The sequence below is a fragment of the Chrysochloris asiatica genome, unplaced genomic scaffold (assembly GCF_000296735.1).
Source record: "Chrysochloris asiatica unplaced genomic scaffold, ChrAsi1.0 scaffold00164, whole genome shotgun sequence".
In the NCBI taxonomy this organism is placed as follows: domain Eukaryota; kingdom Metazoa; phylum Chordata; class Mammalia; order Afrosoricida; family Chrysochloridae; genus Chrysochloris; species Chrysochloris asiatica.
Window position 1 is genome coordinate 5,349,988 of NW_006408682.1, and position 6,466 is coordinate 5,356,453.

At 41.0% G+C, this 6,466-nt stretch overlaps 1 protein-coding gene and 1 pseudogene across 8 annotated transcripts in view; one reads left to right on the forward strand and one right to left on the reverse strand.

Moving 5' to 3' along the window:
* PARD3 (par-3 family cell polarity regulator) overlaps positions 1-6,466 on the forward strand; it is an 888,439-nt gene that overhangs the window by 705,372 nt on the left and 176,601 nt on the right. The gene's annotated exons all lie outside the window — the stretch shown is intronic.
* On the reverse strand, positions 5,202-6,167 carry LOC102836762 (annotated as a pseudogene).

Consider the following 6,466-nt stretch of genomic DNA (forward strand, 5'->3'; position numbering starts at 1 on the left):
TGCGTTGAGAGGACCTGGCCACTTGCCTTGATGTTTTCTAGGGAAGCTATTTGTTTGTTCTTGTAGTAACAGCCCATCTGCCTCCATTTTTCCTGCAGGTCTTTCTTTCAATAGGTATCTTTTATTCTTCTAGCCGCTCCAGGTTGGTCTGCTCATCCTTTCAAGTGGAGATTTCTCATCTCTGGAGATCTGGATGTGGTTCCGGTTTCTACCTATAGTTTTACGTATTGAAAAGGCTCTGCAAGAAGCCTCGTTCACTGGGTACGCTGTAGCCCCATTTTAGGTATTCCAATCAGTCATAGGCAGAAGACGGACTTACAAGCCATCTAGTGTGGTGTTTCTGACTATTCCTTTCTCTCCCTCTCCAGTGTCTACTCTGTGCTGCCCAGTCAGGGAAGTGCCAGAAGTCCCTAGGAGGCCTCGGAAGTCCCTAATAATTTTTGATTGCTTGTCAGACATTGTGTATTTTATGTTGTTGTGGGTTGGAATTTGTTGTGTATTTTAAAGTGCTGGGTATTTCCTGGAAGACAGTTGTTTTCTGATTAGCTAATTATTTTGGGGTTGCTTTGAAATCTTTTTTTAGGCCAGGTCCTTTCATTCTAAGGACTGATTTAACCCCATTTCCAAAGTGTGACCCTTTTTAATGGGAATCCAATATACTCAAGGGGTCTCTCCTTGCCTCTGGTTGGAGGGAATCTGTCCAATTTCTGGTCCTATAACTGAACTAGGAAATGTTCATCCTTCTTCTCCCTGGCAATTATTCCTGCTTAGAAGTTGTTCTTGTTAGGCCTTGTGGGGTTTGATCATACTCATGTTACGTAACCACTGACATCAAGTCACTCTCTATTCATAGCGACCCTGTAGGACAAAGTAGAAATGCTTCTTAGCGTTTCCAAGACTGTGCATCATTATGGGAACAGATACCCTCATCATTCTTCCCTGGAGCAGGTTTGAACCACTGACCTTGTGGTTATCAGGCCCAATGCTTAATCCTTTGTGCTACCAAGGCTCATTTATTCATGTTGTTGTTGGTAAGTGCCATCAAATCAGTTCCAACTCACAGCAACACTGTATAGGGTTTGCTGTTGTTAAATGTCATCAAGTTGGTTCCAACTCATAACAAACTGTATAGGGTTTCCAAGGCTGATGACCTTGTGGTAGTCCATTACTTATTCTACAATGTCACACCAGGGTGCCTTTTCTCACATAGAATTTGGTATTTAAAGATTGATTGTCTGAGACTGAATACCAGAGCCAAGGACTGAAGACCTACAGATGCACATTTTTGGGGCTCTTTCTTTGTGTAGATTCTTCCTCTTAGGTAAGTTGCCCCACAGATTTTGACTCCCTTTATGTTGTTACTGTTAACTGCCATGAGTTGGCCTCAATCTCATGAACAAGGTTCTGCCTCATCTTGCACTAACCCTATGAGTGTTTGTATACTGGATCATTGCAATCCCTAGGGCTCTCATTGACTGAGTTTTTAAAAGTAGATCACTAGCCCTTTCTTCCTTCTCCTTTGTCTGGAAGCTCCATAAAAGCTGTTCAGCATCATAACAAAATGCAGCCTCCACCAACAGGCAGTGGCTGCGCCTGAGGTGGGTTGGCCAGCAATTAAAGCAGGTCCCCCTCATGGAAGGCAAGATTTTTACCATTGAACCATCACACTAGCTCCCTTCAACTCTCCAAATTCAGAGGTCTCCCTCCTCACCTAAGTGAGACTGCGGTGCTGTTTGGTTTTCCCCTTCCCTGCGCCATAGTCTAGAGAACTCGAACTTGAGTAGCACAGGGTTTAAAGTGCTTGACTGCAAAATCAGCAGTTCCAACCCACCAGCAGCTCCCCAGGAGAAAGCTGTTGCCGTATGCTTTTCTAAAGAGTCCAGCTTTGGAAACATTACAGACCTGCTGTAATCTGCCCTACAGGGTCATTGGGAGCAGGAATCGACTTGAAAGCAATGGGTTTGGGTTTAGTGGCACCTTAGTCAGGGAATTGGAGCCCTGCTGTGGCGATATAGGGTAAACACTGGACTACTAACCACAACATGATTGGTAGTTCAAACCCACCAATGGCTCCTTGGACCCCTGTACAGAATTCCTGTGAGTTGGAACCAACTAAGTGACACTTCACAACAATAATATTAGCATGTAAAGATGATCCTGTTTATAAACACTCTTGTTTACGTAACTTTTCAGTAAATATCAATTACATAGGATAGAATTTATTGCTGTACAAATCCATTTTTATACTGTAAGTGCCTTTTCCCCTCAAACACAATTATAATTCAGAATTGATAAAATGGCAAATGTATATACATATGTATGCTGTTGCTAAGTATCTTCAGATCAATTCTGACTCATAGCGACCCTGCGTATATTCAATTTTATCATATCATAATTATATATGTGTGTGTTTTCTTTTTAATATACGTTTCTTGAGCTTGTGGTCATGATACATCCACCTACTGATACTGCTGAGCCCAACAACAAGTTATCACAAAGGAAACGAGAGTGTAGATTATTTTGGGGACCCTTCAGTGTCTTACAGGTTTTCTTCCTGGGAAGTAATTCAGGCATTACTAGGCACTATGTTTAACTAGACACATTTTGCTGATTTCCTTTAAATGTTTCCTGAGTAAGAAACATATTTTCCCTTAATCAGCTTCTTTCGAGATGCCTGTTTATACTAAACAAAGTCCTATTCCAATTAGTTTTAAATTCTGAGTAAAAACCTTGGTAATGAAACATTGTTTTAGGGATCGTCAATGGTTACTGTTCTGTAATAGTAACGTTGAGGTACAATAGAAACACAAATTAAGCTTATTAGCACAGTTATTCATTTATTGATAGCTGATAAACCACATCAAAAGACTTCTTTTTCTCTCAAACTTAGTCACTATATTAATTTAGGCAACATAACCACCATTTTTCCTCTCATCCATACGATGAGGTAAGTATAAACAAATGGCTGTCTCATAGGATTGTTATGCATGAATGAAAATATAAGTCAGATAGTTTGCATATTGCCTGCCTATAGTCATTGGATTATAGATATGTTTAGTTGTGGTGGTGATTGTCAAATCTAAAAACAAAAATTGTTGTTGTAGTTAGGTGCCATTGAGTCAGTACCAACTCATAGTGACCCTGTGCACAACAGAACGAAACAGTGCCTGGTCCTGTGCCAACCACACAATCATGGCTGCTGCCACTTATTGAGGGTCTTTTTCTTTTTCTCTGATCCTCCACTTTACCAAACATGATGTCCTTCTCCAGGGACTGTTCCCTCCTGATAATATGTCTGAAGTAAAAGAGGCAAAGTCTAGTGATCCTGGCTTCGAAGGAGCATCGTAGCTGTACTTCTTCCAGCACAGGTTGGTTTGCCCTTTTGGCAGTCCATAGTACTTTTAATATTCTTCTCCAACATCATAACTCAAATGCCTCAATTGTTCTACTGTCTTCCATATTCACTGTCCAACTTTCACTTACATGTGAGGTTATTGAAACTAACCGTGACTCTCAGATACACCTTAGTCCTCAAACTGACATGTTTGCTCTTCAACACTTTAAATAGGTCTTGTGCAGCAGATTTGCCTGATTCAGTATGTCATTTGATTTCTTAACTATTGCTTTTATGAGTATTGATGGTTGATTTGAGCAACATAATGTCTTTGACGACTTCAGTCTTTTCCCCTTATATAGAGATGTTGTTTATTATTCCGGGAATGAGGATTTTTGTTTTCTTTACACTGAAGTGCAACCCATACTGAAGTCTGTGGTATTTGATCTTCATCAGTATTTTAAGTCTTCTTCACATTCAGCAAGCAATGTGATGTGATAAGCATCTATATATTGCAGGTTGTTAATAAGTCTTCCTCCAATCCTGATGCCATGATTTTCTTCATATAATCCAGCTTCTCATTTTATTTGCCCAACATACAGATTGAATAAGTATGGTGAAAATATATAACCCTGGCACATAACTTTACTATTTTAAAACCATTTGGTGTCCCCTTATTTTGTTCAAAAAACTGCCTCTTGGTCTATGTACAGGTTCCTCATGAGCACAATGTTACAGAATGCACATTCTCCACAATGTTGTCCATAGCTTGTCATGTTCTACACAATTGAAAGCCTTTGCACAGTCAATAAAGCACAGGTAAATATCTTTCTAATATTCTCTGCTTTCAACCAATATCTATCTAATGTCAGCAAAACATATCCCTTGTTCCATGTCCTCTTCTGAATCTAGCTTGAACCTCTGGTAGTTCTCTGTTAGTGTACGGTTGCAACCATTTTTGAATTATCTTTAGTAAAATTTTACTTGTGTGTGATATTAATGATGTCCAATGATTTCTGCATTAAGTTGGGTTACCTCTCTTTGGAATTGGCACAAATACGAATCTCTTCCTCAGCAGGCCAGGTAGTAGTCTTCCAAATTTCTTGGCATAGATGGGTGAGTGCCTTCAGTGCCGCACCAGGTTGTTGAAAGATTTCAATTTCTGTTCTATAAATTCATGGTGCCTTGTTCTTTGCCATTGCCTTCAGTGAACCTTGGACTTCTTCCTTCAGTATCGTTGGCTCTTGATCATATGCTAACTCTTGAAATGTTTGAACATCAACCGCTTTTTATTGGTACAATGATTTTGTGTATTCCTTCCATCTTCTTTTGATGTTTTTGCATTATTCAATATTTTCCCCCATAGAATCCTTTGAGTCTTGATTTGTTTCTTCAGTTCCCTCAGCTTGAGAAATGCTGAGCATATTTTTCCCTTTGTTTTCTAATTCCAGGTCTTTGCACATTTTGTTATAATGTTTGACTTTGTCTTCTAGGGCTCATCTTTGAAATTTTATATTCAATTCTTTTACCTTCTTATTTCTTCTATTTGCTTTAGCATCTATATGCTGGAGATCAAGCTTCAGAGTCTCTTCTTACAACCATTTTGACATTTTTCTTCTTGTCTTCTTTATGTTGTGTTTTTTTGGGGGTGGAGAACTGGGTACAGTGTACTTTATTGATGGCACATGGCAAGGCTGGACTCTCTAAGCCTCTCTCCATCTCCAGGGAGTCTGGATGGAAACTGTATTGAGGATGGGAGCTTCTCAGTGTATTGTGTGATCGAGTTGGAGTAAGGACTCCCCAGCAATTGAGGGTCTCTCTCTTCCCCTAATGCTGTTGCTTGGGCTGGTGGTCCAAAGGGCTCTTATTACTTGGAGGTCATGTGGACCATAAGGTCCACCATCCTGTTGCTGTAAGCAAATTCATTGTCATACCAGGAAATGAACTTGACAAAGTGGTCATTGATGGCAATGTGAGCCTAGGCATCAAAGTTGGAAGAGTGGGTGTCACTGTTAAAATCAAAGGAGATGAACTGGTCTTCAGTGTAGCCCAGGATGCCTTGTAGGGAATCATCTGATGGCTGCTTCAACACCTTCTTGATGTCATCATATTTGGCAACTTTCTCCAGATGGCAGGTCAGATCCACAACAGATACTTTGGGAGTGGGGACACAGAAGGCCAGGCTAGTGAGTTTCCAATTCAACTCAGGGATGACCTTGCCCACAGCCTTCACAGAGCAGGGATGATGTTCTGAGCAGCCCCACAGCCATCACGCCACAGTTTCCCAGAGGGGACCATCCAGTCTTCTGAGTGGCATTGATGGCAGGGACTGAGAGCATGAGTCCCTTCGTGATGCACAAGTTGTCATGGATGATCTTGGCCAGGAAGGCCAACAGTTGGTGGTGCAGGAGGCATTGCTGACTATCTTGAGGAAGTTTTCATACTTCTTGTGATTCATACCCATCACAAACTTTGGGGCATCAGCAGAAGGGGAAGAGATGATTATCCTTTTGGTACCACCCTTCAAGTTAGCCTCAGCCTTCTCCAAGGTTGTGACGACACCGGTGGACTCTACAACATATTCAGCACCAGCATTACCCCACTCCTGGAAGATAGAGATGGGCTTCCCATTGATGACAAGCTTCCCACTCTCAGCCTTGACAGTGCCATTGAACTTGCCATGGGTTGAATCATATTGAAACATGTAGACTATGTAGATGAGGTCAATGAAGGGGTCATTGTTGGCAACAACCTTCACTTTGTCAGAGTTAACAATAGCCCTGGTGAGCAGGCAACCAATACGGCCAAGTCTATTGACTCCAACCTTCACCATCCTGTCTCAGGGATACAGCTGAAACTGAAAGAGAAGCTGCGGCTGCCTGTCGAATGGGAAGGAGCAGAGATCCCTTTCTTGTCTTATTAATGATCTATTTCTTTCCTCCTATATGATATTCTTTATGGTCATTCCACAAATTTTCTGGTCTTTAGTGTCTAATGCCTCAAATTTGTTCTTCAGATGATCTCTAAATTCAGGTGGGATATGTTCAAGGTCATATTTTGGCTCTCATAGACTTGTTTTAATTTTCCTGAGCTTCAGCCTAAACTTGCATATGAGCAATTGATGGTCTGTTT